At 44.5% G+C, this 14,611-nt stretch overlaps 1 protein-coding gene and 1 non-coding gene across 2 annotated transcripts in view; one reads left to right on the forward strand and one right to left on the reverse strand.

Annotated features, from left to right (window-relative positions):
* LOC105275432 (sestrin homolog) overlaps positions 1-14,611 on the reverse strand; it is a 178,977-nt gene that overhangs the window by 76,500 nt on the left and 87,866 nt on the right. The window lies entirely within an intron of this gene.
* Trnak-cuu lies at positions 1,031-1,104 on the forward strand. Its single transcript has one exon. It is a non-coding gene; the product is annotated as a tRNA-Lys (tRNA).

The following is a 14,611-nucleotide window of genomic DNA, read 5'->3' on the forward strand; positions in this document are numbered from 1 at the left end:
GCTTATTTTCTTCACGGAATATTTTCTCAACATCTTTTGATCGACGTCCAACAAGTATGATACACATAGTTAAAGATACTCGTAACGTGACCTGGAAAAGTTAGATTAAACGAAAACATGAAAACTCTGGCTTGATCACGAGATTCAAGAATCGCTTCGCATTTCTTGCATCCTTTATCTTATAATATGTTACAACAGACGCACTAATTAAATAAGTTGATTAGAACATATCTTCCCAAAGGAGTCTATTTTTTTATAGTTCTTCTATTACACACTTAAGAATTAGATATATCGGTCAGAATTGCACACTACACGCAATCGTCGACATTCTCGTACCAGCACACGTGCAAAATCTGGCCGGGTTGAGAGAAGCTTTTGTGCGTGAGACCAAAAGCCCGGTGATTAACCCAGAAAACCCAATGGTCTTTCTCGTACATCGACCTGTGCACATAGAACACCGAGAGGCTAGGAAGGGACGAAGGAACGACGAGGAAGAGAAGAGGACCGATGCACCAGACTCTTTCTAAGAAACTCCCCTGTTAGTGGGAATCCCTTGGAAGGGTGCCAGCCGCATCGGATCGCGAATATAAGTGGCTAATGCTATCCTCACACCGATGCTCGGTGACGCAACTTGATTAACTTGCAAAAATTTATCGTAAGTCTTAATCATATCGATATCATTTTGATGAAACATCTTCTTTCCAAGTCTGTTGGAACGTCGATAAGTCTCACAATGGTGAAAGAACTGACGATATCGATCAAAATTTGTATTGTATGTTCACTTGTCATTTGCAACAATGTGCAAAAGAAATTATTAGATTGCAAGATGACGTTTCGTGAAAATATTGAAAATACTGTAGAAAAAGTTAATTTAGATCTAGTATTAATTAATAGCTCTGTTTATTGCGTGAATATTATAAAACACAAAGATACAGTATACATGAAACATCTCAATATTTCAAGAATGTCTTTTTTTAAACTTTCTATTGGTTCAATGAGAAATTTAGCCAAAATAGAAAATCCTACACCTGCCCGGCTAGCTCAGTCGGTAGAGCATGAGACTCTTAATCTCAGGGTCGTTGGGTTCGAGCCCCACGTTGGGCGGCGATTTCTTTTTTTCTTAGTGTGGAGCGTGGTTAGGAAAATCGGCGATAATCACCCGTTCAGAACTACGTGATGGAATCACCCAGACATGTGGCCGATTCGCCGAGGAATAATCGACTAAGTGATCACCGACGCGAGTGGCCGCAAAAAATAATTGCACTTTTATTATACATGCCTGACAAATATTGGTTTTCGCTTATCTGCGAGTATATTTTCTCCGAGTAAGCAAACACGTGAAATCTTCGCGCCGCAATCTTATCGTGGACGGACCTTGCGGATGAGGAGCGTTGCGCGATACTGCAATACCCGTATATTTCCTCACGATAGCGACTCGTCGATCTGACTGTCAACCCTTACGGTATTATCACGCGTTACTACAACGAACTCTTTATATCACGTTATGAATACTTTTCGCAGCGGGAATTTTCCGTACGATCAGTCGCATGAGATGTTTCTAATATTATTAGCGACCAACGTGTAAGTCGACGAAATCTACCTGCCATCCAGGCTGGTCAGAGATAAGAACATTCCGATCATCGCTACGATCGCTACGTGCATAGATATGTCTGACGTATCTTGATCTGATCTGCCAAGATCGCTTTCGTGAGTTCGACGGCACCTTCTTCCCTAAGTAGACGCTGACGGCAGTCTCGATACCATGGACAGAGGAGAATGCGTGGGACAGATGCGTGCGTCGTTACGTGCGTGAATTCCAAGGAGGATGCGGAGGGCCGAGTGGAATGAGGATTCGCGACGGTTGTAGAATAGAACAACGAGATGCCAGGTGTCCCGAGAGGTTTATTTTCGATTGCAGTTTCACCGAGTGCCGGTGCACCGGGGGCGAGTCCGCGTAGTCGTGGTATTTTTAGTGAGCGCACGGCATGCGACACACCACCGCGACGTTTCGACACGACCCGAAATAAGATGTTTATCAAACTGCTCGGTCTTTCGGATCAGGGGTCGGTCGAGGGAGGTCTCGAGGAAAAGCAGACCGATTGATCGAAGAGGGTTGCGCGAAATCGGGAGAGACTCTGCCCGTTTCCGCGTAGGATCGTATAATAGAATGGAAAGCACGTACTAAAATAATTACGCCCCCTTCTTTCTATATTTGTTCGCAACAGAATAATTTGAAATTTTTGGCTACTGCGCTGCTGGTTATTATAATACCAGGTCGCTTGTCTTCACAATGAAGCGGAGGCAAATGTTCACGAAATGTCAGGACTAAAGTGTCGAGAAACACAGTTCCAATCCGGGAAGCAAGTCCAATCGCAATAGAATCATTATTTTAAGATTGTCATCTCTGGTTGACATGACAAACCTGAAACTTAAAATGAACGTTTTTCTCACTACAAGAGCAATGCGAAATGCGAGTGATTCGCAAGATTCGAAGATGATTATTTTCGCTACTTTCTCGAAGGCCTTTGCGATTATTTCGGGAAGCAACAACATTCCGCGCGCGTTTCCGGAGACCACCTCGCGTACATATTAGAAACGCGGTCATTGACGTTACCGTAACGTAAAATCACGCGCATTGCCTTATCGATGAGGAAGATTGTGTCGATGCGGATCGCGCGGTGTCTCGGCGTCTAATCCGTTCTCGATCGATCTGCGTTACGCGCATCGCACGACCTTTTTTAGCGCTCATTTCGCGTCTACGAGGGTACAAAGTGACAAGACTGGATTAGTCTTATCTCGCCGACGATTAGATGCTTTCTGGGCATATGCATCGCCACGCGTTTATTGAAATGAGGTGATCGAATCGTGATTCTTTGGTAAACATCAAGCAAGCGTGACGCGCCTTTATTTATTCGCCAATCGATCGTTCTGCTAAACGTAGCCTTGAGAAGCGGCACGATACCTGAGAAAACTCGCGAATAGTAATAGTGTATCCATCGAATGCAGGCAACAATATCGTTGAAGAGATCTGTCGTACTCTAATTTTTTTATTTTTTATCGTAACAGTTTTACTTTCACTAAAAGATAGATTGCGTAAGAATTATATTTAATATTGGCAATACGTTATTTCCGAAATTAATATTTCTCTGAGTAAATGAAATGATTTTTAGATTAAGAGTTATATTGAATATTGGTAATACATTATTTCCAACATTAATATTTCTTTGAATGAACAAAATGATTTTTAGATAATGTGATAGCGCAAATGAATTTTGCGAAATTTGATATCTTTATATGATATAAAATTAATATTCCATGATTTCATAAGCCTCGTCTAAAGCTGAACGTCTCATTTTGTCAGACCCTCGGTATTTTTGTTTCGAGATACGGAATTGGGTCAATGATGCTGAAACTCAGTCACAGCGAAACATCCGGCAGCTACAAAGCATGCTGCGAAACTTCAAGCTGCTTATTGACTTGTTCTTTTGCTTCATCGTGAGTTCACGAGTACACGAGTGGCAACAGATGGCGAGGATTCAAGAAAAGTCCATCTTGAGAAACTTAAAGTCTTAAGAGAGGAAGTCATGCGTCACAAAACGATTCAGTGTTTACAGAACAAAGCGCAATTCTCCGTAGGAAAGCAATGCAACAATATTCCATTGCAGATAACGGCACGTTATTTATGAAAAAAAAAATAAATGAATACTGAGAAGCAAATCCAGATTGTAGCGTGAATTTGGAAATTGGACACGCGCCACAACTTCGAAAATAAACGACTTATACGTTTCTTGTTTTTGACGTTTGCATATTAACGAAAACGTTTTAAAGCTTGACGAAACATTCCAAGACGAGGATCGTTCATATGCAGCCCCTCTGAACAAACCGATCACGCATGCCACGCATGACGGCTCTGTGCCGAAAGTGTGAAGAAAAACGGCACGTGCAACGACTTTATCACGATCGCTCGCGAGTAAGCAGATAGCGCACTGCTGAGCATTCACGTTTAAGTAAAAGATCCACTCATTTTTACGACTATGCAAATAGTTGTCTCGTAAGTTTAATTGTCACGTTTCTCAGCTGTGTCAAGCGCATAAATATTTTCGCTTTTCGAGATTTCAAAGAAATTTCAAAGATATTTATCAGTCTATTCAATTGTATTCGTCTGCTCAAGAATATCCAATGACACGTTCATTTCCGTTTCGTATCTCAAATTTGTCGATTTAATTCCTCGAAATCTTTTAATGCTAAATAATCTCATGACTAATACCGTTGAAACAAGCGGCGCTTGCACGAGTTTATAGCTCAGCGCTTTCAAAGATACAGTCATTATTCTGGGCATGGTGTACATTAATTTGTCGTCTAATCACATTTCGACCCTACGTTTCTACGGAGTGCTTCGCGAAGCGGAATCCGAGCCGTGTGTAAAACGCCGTGAAGCACGGAACCGTCACGTTGTAATTCGAATCGAGTCGAGTGCCTACGCACGTGCGGCATGCACGCAACAACACTCACCATAGATGATGAGCAGCGGGTATGTACCTATTTCAAGGTATATACCTGGCCACCCATTCTGACGGAATACACCTTGTCTGAGTGGTCGAGCGCCACTTTCAGGCATTCTCTATCAAGATCGAGTCGCAAAACATCGTAGAGCGAATCGTATGAGAAAGGGAGAAAGCGAATGCGCGTCGATATCTCTCCAGGAGAGAACGAGAGTACAGAGTCGAGTCGAAGATGTACAGATTTCTGATTTCATCAGCCCGTTCATTTCTTGGCGGAAATACTCAACGAAGTAAAGAAATTGAGACGCAGATAATTATTATATTAAAGCCGTTGTAAAGCGGACGTGGCGGTCGTGAAAATTCAATAAACGTAATATTTCTGCCTTACATCGGCAACGGCCGAGTATTCATAGCGGGCAGGCCGGGTGTGCTGTGCTTATTTCCTCTGTTTGCCTTGGCACGAGCGTCTAGCGTCAAGTGGTTGCTCTACATTGTGAGACGGCTGCTAAACCACGGCGGATTTATACACAGCAGAAATAATAAATGTCTGCATTTCGAGACATAATACGAGCTGTAAAAACCGTTGGAACGTTACGTAACTCGTCGGCGTGACAAAACCGAGTGCATTTTACTGCAATGAGCGCAACTATCCAATTTCATTTCAACGGAGACGAGCATGAAATATCAAAATAACAGGCATGACTCCGCGCTTTTATTTCTACGAGATGTACGAAATGTTTTTCTCGCGATTCACTCAAAAACGAGGAACGCCCATCGGGAGAAAGGCGTTCGCTTTGTTCGGATGTAAGAATCGGCAAGCTCTCCATTATCAGATTCTTAACGACGTTTTGTGCTTCCCACTTGCCCCCTTGCAGCAGCAGCCCCCTCGCGCTCATATTCTCCAATTTTCCACGGCCGAGATACGTTTCGAATAGCGTCGGTTAATTTCCTGCCTATCCCGCGGCCGACTCGCACCGGGTAGCAATCGCACCGCTGCAAAACGACGATACATCTGGAAAGCTGCCGCTTAATTAATGACACGCCTAATGTGCGCCTGGTACCGCGCACGGTCATTATTGTCGAACCTACCTACCTTACCATATCTGCCTACCGCGGATCGAATCGCGCGATCGTTCAGCCGATTTTCTTCTCGCGGGTGAAAGCAGCACCGCCAGTGGTAAGTACGCGCCGAAGTCATCGTGATACTTTGCAAGTAGGCGCGCGGCCACGTATGTCCGCTTTCTTAGGATCGTATTAATTGCAAACTCGCGGCGCACTAATCACTGGGAGTTTCCTCTTGCGTTCTCCTGCTCGGCGATCCCAGAAACTGCATCTCTAATTGCGATGACCGAGACGCGCGAGAGCGTCCGAGAAGAGCGGAGCGAGTGCATCGCGCCGTTTTTCTCCACGTGCGAAGAACGTGTTTCCATTGTGAGCCCGGCGATACTGTACGCACGGTGAAAGCCAACGCGCAACGGTAAACGTCGCCACTAACGTGATGCTTATCGCTTTTCGTAATTGCTAATTAATCGTAGATTACAGATCCGGTTCAAGCCTGAGCTGCCTGTGTGGATTCGTCAGTTGTTTGAGCATCCAGCTAATTTATGTATCAAGATTAAAAAGTAATCGAGAAAGTGTTACGTTTAGGCACTCGTTTACTCGATTACTCCGACATCTAATGTATCAATCTTACGGAACGTCGCGAAACTCTGGGAAGAGCGAGTGCACCTTTTTGGTGCTTCGACAAACGGATTCGGCAAACGGATGCTTGAAAATCGCGAATTACTGCATCGCTGGTGAATCACGACAAATTGCGTACACGCCAGAGCGGACGATGGAGCGAGAGACACTCTCGAACGAGAAAGTACTCGTTTCGGTGAACGTGGCGAGGAGTAATTATCATTTACAACCCGACCCGATGAATCTAACGATTCTAGAAAAGCGTTTCGCAATACGCCCGGCATAAACAAGCCAAAGATATCGCGCGATGTTTAACTCGTACACAAAAGTAAAGATAGAACTTCCACGTAGCGGATTCGCAAGTATCGACGTAACGGACGGTCGGCTTTATTTTTGGACCACCGGGTACATCCTGGCTAATGATGGCCCGGTAGCGCGGATGTGGATTCGATCTTTCTTCCTGCTGTCAATCAAGAAATTGAAGCCACGCTGATTGGGCAAGATATCAGGGTCGGCTTCCGTTTTCCTGTTTACCCGACGCGGAAGATTAGGTAGATATTTGTGCGCTACGATTTTGCATTATCATGCGTGCATTATCATCAATTAGCGATATCTTCGGATAGTCCCCGAAATAGCTGTATTCTTCAAGAACTGGTTTTAATCCTCCACGGATATAATACTTTACATTACGTTCTTAAAAAAAAATTGAACATGTTTTTCTATTCTCGAGAAAGATTTCTCCTTAAATAATCCTGCGGATTTTGGTGAGTTTTACGATCGACACTTGATTCGCGTTTCCAGTTTCCTCCTTCGTTTATCCCGGATGATATTTTTGGCAGTTGATTTTTATTAGCAATTTATTCGATTCCGAAGGATATTCTCCTCTTGTTATCGTGCAACAGTATTGATCCGCTTCTTGCACGGTTCTTCGAGCAGCGCGCAGTATATCACGAATGATAATCGCGGGAACAAACGCGTAGCCGTTAAATTATTGTCTCCTTAATCAAGCCGGCAAACTTGGGACGCGAGTGTATTTGACTGCGCTTTACTCCGCCGTGCTAATCACGCTAATTACCGAACTCGAATGTCTTCGCTCGCTCGCCCTCGGTTAAATTGCCGACAGCGAAGCCGCGAGATAAGGAACTTGGCGAACCGACACAAACCATACGGACAGACAGGCAGACAAACGGTTTACGGAATCCCTATTGCATCGAAAGCTAAAGTTCTACTTCCGACACATGCGAAACGTGAGATAACCGTGGAGAAACTATTGAAACTTTCTCAATAAAAATGTTTTCCTGAAAATTATCGAAAGTATAAGAATCCAGTTTTGGTACACGTTTAAACTAGCTTGTTACACGCTGCAGTGTAGATTCTTGTAAATAAATTACAAATGCATCAGACACAAATCAGTTTTTTTACATGATCAGTGTTATGAGCAACAATTTTTGCCACTGGTATCTTTTGTTTCGATGGACAATGGAACAGTCAGCGCGATGACAAAGTCAAATGCATTTACATAATTATGCAGATAAAAAATCGCATCCGTCTGCTCGTCTTAACCGCATAAGGTGAACAATTCCTTATTGTATCGACGCACTGGTGTATAATAAGAGGCTCAGTCAACGCGATGGGAATGCATTATCGCGATACTTAGCCTCTGCAAGAGAAATTTTCCAACATATTGTACATATTTAGAATATTTTTGTACATTTCGAACAACATACGCAGAATAACAATATCAAGACCTACAGAAGAAACCATCTGCTTGATGATAAAAATATTGCCGATAAAAACAAGATAAATTGAATCAAAGGAAATTTATTTAAAAACAATAAAAAGATTTCAAGCCTGTACGAAACCGTTTAAAAATTGACTTAATATTATTGAAGCATCGCTAGCATTGATTTAGCTTGCGCGTATAAATTAAAGGATAACTTGATAATTAATAGTATATCCGATAATGAACTATTTTTGTATTAAAAAGCAATGACTATATTGACAATCAGTCCGTTGACGTAATTCACTAATCGACGCTCTATCATTAAAAAACATAATGCGCAAACAGATAACGGTAATCGATAGTAATTCTCTCTGATATATCTCCTAATTGCCAAATACCAAACAACTACAAAATCGCCGGCCACGATAATCGAGCGAAATGTCATCTTACTTTTTATCTGTCTCTGGGAGAGACATTGTTTCTCTTAAAAGCATGTTTGTGCAACGTAAATTTCTCTTCTGAGAACAAAGTTTATACCGTAAATGTTATTCGAAATATATAATATTTCCTCCGCTTAATGGATATTTGCTGGAGACAAATAAAATTGTACGTTTCAGGAATGCAAATTTCTGACTTTATCAGCTATATAAGGGATTTTCCACCTTGATCAGTTTTGAAACACGATAATCTCCTGTCTCAAACGCTAATTAGAAGCTAAAGATTGATCAGAACCTCGTATTAAATAAACGTGTTACGTTTGTATTTTAACTAGTAGGTAGAGAGCTATAATCTGACACCTATCGTTCAGCAAAGTATCGTTTAGAATCTAATAGTCGCGTGGCAACCTGAATTAAACCTTCAAACTTGAATCGCTCTATTACAAGATAGAATTACCAGAATTCACTGTGAAAGCTTACACTTTGTCGTATGCACTAGACACATTATTATTTTAATCAATTTCCACCGCCATTTATGAATACAAAAACATTGTTGTAGCATTATTTAGCATTTGCTTAACGAAAGAAAAATCCGAAAGAATTTCATGCAAGAAAATGATGCAAACCGATACCTAAATGAAGTGTCGAGTTGTAATGACGGAATCCAGAAGGGGTTCGGGGTTGCTCAGGCTGCGTGATAAGGGAAACTAAAAAGGCACGATACGCTACTGCACCCAGTGAAGATATTATGCAACCGGCGAAAGCCCCTCGCACGTTCCTCCTTCTACCTTCTCGGCGAAGCAACAAGTTGTCTCGCACGACGATCAACGTTCTTTCCGCGAAAAACTTGGACATTTCCGACAACTACCTCGCGCCATCGCGGATTTATCTTATCGCGGACGATTGCAAGCGGCTGCCGCTGCAAAACCGGCCACACGTGTCTTCACTTTAAGTTCACCGGGCGCGCACACAGATAATGTGATACACAGCCTTGTGATAGTGATGCACACGCGGCGTGCACGCGCGCACAAATCGCAGTCTGCAATGCCATAAATCATTCCGCGCGAATTCGCATAAGAATTCGCTCCTCGCGAACGCGTTTCGCTAAATTCTACTCCGCCTGGCTCCATCGAGTCTCCTCGGTGAGACAAGTTCGCTGGATTCGAGCCTCCAAAGCACACGTGAAATCGGAAATATTAGAATAGAATCCATAGCGACGCTCCAGTAAAAAGTGTACCTAAATGATGAATTTTTATTCCAGGATCTTCCTCGCGGAGTTTCAGGTAATCGTTTTGTTAAAATTTCAAAGTAAGTAAGGAAGGAGATGTGGAAGAAGAACGTGACACGCGACTTAAGTAGCTAAGTCGCTTCACGTTATTCCACGTTGACGTAAATGTCGACGTCAAATTCGAGAAGGACAATACGTCGAGTGGAAGATCAAGTCCAACATTTACTTCTAGAGCATTCGTTACACTTGTTATGATTTACGCTTTCGACTAACGTCATGCAAAGTAGTGTCTCGTCCTCGTATTATCATTTTACATAACGGAGCGTGCGGCGGAGATCGACACTTTGCACTGTTACCACAGTCAGAGGCTTACATTATCTCGGCATTTATAAAAGTCCTCTCCACAATTTTTCGATCGACGCCCCACGATAGCTCGAAGAAGTGACGAGAGAGCGCGTGTTATTTGTAAACGCCGATGGATATTATACGCGAGAACGATTGGCCGTAGATAAAGAGCCCGCGAAAAGCGCGGCAATTGTCGCTCGTCGAGATAACGAATCATTTGTGATGTAATCGAGAAAAGAGGAATACAAACAGCGTGGCGAGACACAACTCCGAACGTATAAAAATAACCGTATCTCCCTGGAGATAAAAAGCTTGCATCCAGATGCTTATCATTGTTATCCTATCTCGCATGCCTTCGCTTTCTCTAGCGCGAGATATTTCATTATTTTCTCACGGCGACTCCTCGTGCGTGAGTGCGAGAAAAAGGAATGTCAAATTTCGGCTGACTTTAATGCAAACGGGGACGAAAGCTTCAGTCTCAGGCTCATTGTCAGCGTGAATTTCTGCCACGATTCCGCCCAGCGGCTCGTTTTACAGAATTATGCGAGTGAACCGCGCGCACTAGACGGGAGCAAACAAACAGATAAACGAATCGTCGACTCGTTGACCCAGTTAGCGCTCCTCGATAGATACTCATAGTTAGCCATAGTGGGAGTGACAACGGAGTGACTCTCGCGCGACACCATTCACCGCAGGCGATCAAAATAATATATCGCTGGATACTCGTAATTTATATGCGCGTGCACGCCCGCGGGTGGCCGTATTTGTGGGAGGATATCAAATAAATATATGCCGCGCGGTGCACCATGTGAATCGCTTATGTCAGAAGCGACGAAAGTCGCTTGGAATTACGACGAGCTAATGAAACGCAGATACATTCATTTTGCAACGCTTGCAACGATTTAATAATAATGGCGCACACGTCAATCACGTACAACTCAACATTTTGTTTTCGCTCGTCCGTAATACATCTATTTTCCGATAACACGAAATGCATACGGTAATTATTATCGGCTGCGTGGCAAGACCTGGGACCTGTACGTGCAGCGCAAAATCAAGCACGATCGCGGGCTGCGGGCTGGAGGAATGCGTTTCTCCAAGAGCGTTATATTTACCGAATTTTACGTACAGGAAGAGGAATCATGCGTGATAAAACTAGCGGCGCGTGCGGCGGTACGAGTATTTTATCTCGCGGAGCGTAACGCTGCAATTAAATAATGCCGTATTGAGTTTACGTAACCGGATCCGACTGGAACGGAACACACCAATTAAATCTATTTGTAATACGCGAATGATACCGTGCGGTCGGTTTATCATGCCGGGGTCCATCGCGCGAAAGAGCCGTGTCGAAACCTCGCAACGCTGCCGCGCGAAATAAAGCGAGAAAATACGGCGGGTATTTGTGATGATGCCGGTAAACGCCGGTGGCCAAGGTAAAACTCTTATCTGAGACGCGCCCGCGAGTATAGAGCGGCAGAGTTTCGCTCGTTCTCGTTAAAGTGGACGATAAATTATGCGCGTTACGGGGTCACGAAATCGAGGAAACGTCACTTTACGTAATCCGCCCGGGAAAAGATCGACTTCGATTTCATCGGGCGATTTGCTCGCTCGAAGACCGAAGGCTGGGAAAAGCGCGTCTGTCATCCTGAAAAATGATCCCCGAAGGCGTAGCGTGCGACGAGGTTTACGGCGCGCTAAGGGATTATAAATAAATAATCAGCGGCGTCGTGCGGGCGCTGCAACGTCTGCACAATCGTAAACCTACCTACTATAATAAACCGGCGGCAGCTTAGCGAGCATTAAAACTCGCCGGCGTGTTATGAATCTCCCGCGCGTATGTGTATGTGCGCATTCGATGCACGTAGCAAGAGGCACCACGGGAACGCCAAGTATTTAATATAACATTGGCGCAACACGCACACACACGTACGGCATCTCTCAGCCGACCTCAAACGCTCGCAGCCGCCCATAGTGGGCTTTTCTCGACTTTCTCATGACACCGTCCGACCCATGGAAACGCCAGGCATCGCGTGTACATGTAAATTCCGCGACTTCAATCGCGAGTTGCGTAACAGTATGCCTGCATATTGTATTACGCGTGCGATTAAATGCAGAATTTACTCGGCCCGATCGATCGGGTGATCCGTTCGACAGATCTTTCTCGCTCGGAAATGTGTTGTTGGAATCTTCTCAACGAGCGTAAACGCGCGTTTCATCTCGATGATAGAGACATTTTTATGCTCCGCGCGGCTCGATGGACTTGTGCGCGTCTCCTTCGGAGCACACGGCGACGTGCACATATCATCTTCTCGAAAACAACGAATCTATTAATAAGAATCAATCGCGGCCGCGTCTCCTTGAGACCCCGCGCGCGTATGCAACGCTTCCTACGTGCGCTCGCTTCTATAAGCCGCGATCTTCGTCGTCCTCGTCGTCGTCGGTGTTTTGCACGTGTCCGCAGCAGCCACGCACCCGCACGCACTTAATATTTATATGCGCGGGTACTTCTGATGCGTGACATCATCTCGCACGGCGAACCGATACGATGGAGCAGCAACAGCAGTAGCAGCAACAGCGACGATTCTGCGCTTGCAATTATCACACAACGCGTTGTCCAAGGTCCGCCGCGTAGAAAAAAAAAAGAAAAATAGCCGAGCACGTAGATGAAATTCATAATTCTCGCACCTGCATGTGTGGATCCCCGTGACATAAATTCATAAAAGATGCGCGCTGAAAATATCTTATCTCGTCTTGCCGTAGGCCTATGCATATGCATATAAATTACACAAAAAGAAGTGACCAATAAATTGATAAAGAAGGTTCGAGCGGTATACTTTATAGATAGACACATATTTACATAATTACATAATAAAGGCATAATTGCATAAGAATGTTTTGGCATTAATTCTGTTTTTTTGTTGTTGCGAACGCCAGATCGCTTCTCGTCTCCCATCGCGTGAATTATTCGAAACCTGTCGATACTCCCGAGACATGTTCCTGAGGGCAACGTCGATTCCGAATACGATCAAAAGACGCGAACTGAAGGAGGAACTCGTCCAGTGGCAAAACTGATTTCGCCGTATTAGAAGTACTTCAATCGTCATGAATATTCCAGCTGGCTGATTATTCTCGCAGTTGCACAGGATGCATCAAATTACATTTTGCAACTTTCTTCACACGGGAAGGGAGAGGCGCACACGCATACATAGAGCCGTGAGCGATCGGGAGTGCCACGCGCTCGTTCCGGCCGCGAGATCTTTGACCCATCATTGCAAAGACGACTAATGAGCGTCGTGAAATCGCGGAGGGAAGTGAAACGGGGCCGATAAGTGTAACCCGTTATAGCCAGTTTCGCACGATAATGTTGCACAGTTCTGCGAAGAACGGGAATCGATAAACACAATGAGCGAGGCGGTACGCGCGAGTGCGTGAGCGAGCGCGCTTACCGATTTCATCCTCCGTCCGTCCAAGACGGAGTGGCGATAAACCGGACGTATCCAGCTGCAGTTTTCGAGCTAGATAGATAAGGCGCGTCCGTCGGGGCTGCTACAAAAATAACGTAACCGTCATAAAGAGGCTTTTTAGATGCGCAATAATGTAGGATCGGCACGTAGAATTCTTTCGCCCGATTCCGCATGTTCGTCCACCTCCTATCGACGTCTTCACGTTCATCATTGGGATCATTGGGATTCATCCGGTCTCGAATCGCGTGCCGGTATCCTTCGGAAAACAAATTTTCTTGATGCTGTTGCAAAAACAACAGTTGAGAGAATTTTAGATATTAATATTTAATGTAGATATAATATTTAACGGATAAATAATATTTTTTCCGCGACGCGCGAAAATGAAAGAGCCTAGATGAAATCTTGAGTAGGGTCGATCAATTGTTCCGATTGCATTGGTTTTCCCATATAAATGCTTTATGCCTCACGAGGAGATTAGAAGATACGCGCAGCTGTTCCTTAAATCATGTCTGCGGCTTTCTCAATGTCGTAGATTGCGCGTTCATTGCACAGATTTTATGTGCGGCCGAACATGCGGATGATACCTGCGTCGGCCCTAAATCACTCGACGAGTCAACGGCTCGCATCCGACTAAATCTTCCTGTGTCCGAACTAGAAATAATTCCTCCCAGAGAGCTCTAGGGCGCTAGATAACTCTGTAATTATTTTCTAATGTTGAAATCGACCCGACAGCTGCAAAGTATCCCCGTAAGAGCAATACGATGCCTAAATCAAGATCGAAAATGCGAAAAACGCGCTCCGCGAATACTTCGCATCCAGGAAATCTCTTGCCGAGAAGTGCGCACGTTATCACGTGCAGCTTCTATTATTGCACGATAAACAAACACGCGTATTTTCGGTGGTATAATCGTACGTGCGCGCTGAAGTACCGCGGCGCTAAAGCCAGACGCAACGAACAAAGGGGAATTATTATGTCGGAGGCGCACAAGCACGCGGCTTTTGATTCGCATTTGGACACGGGCCCAGGTATTTCCGCCGGTGCGTTTGTTACGTTTCCGTTTCGAGCACCCGGCCAAATTCTCTCTCGTCGAGACGTGCTACGCAACTCTTCCTTCCGAAGCATCTGCGTCATTAATCATGAGAAAGTACCATCATTTGTCGAGTCAATACGGTGCTGATTAAATCAGCAGTCCAATGACCCTCACGGTTTTCCGCGGCGATCGAGTGATAGA

This window comes from Ooceraea biroi, chromosome 3 (genome assembly GCF_003672135.1).
Source record: "Ooceraea biroi isolate clonal line C1 chromosome 3, Obir_v5.4, whole genome shotgun sequence".
Classification (NCBI taxonomy): Eukaryota; Metazoa; Arthropoda; class Insecta; order Hymenoptera; family Formicidae; genus Ooceraea; species Ooceraea biroi.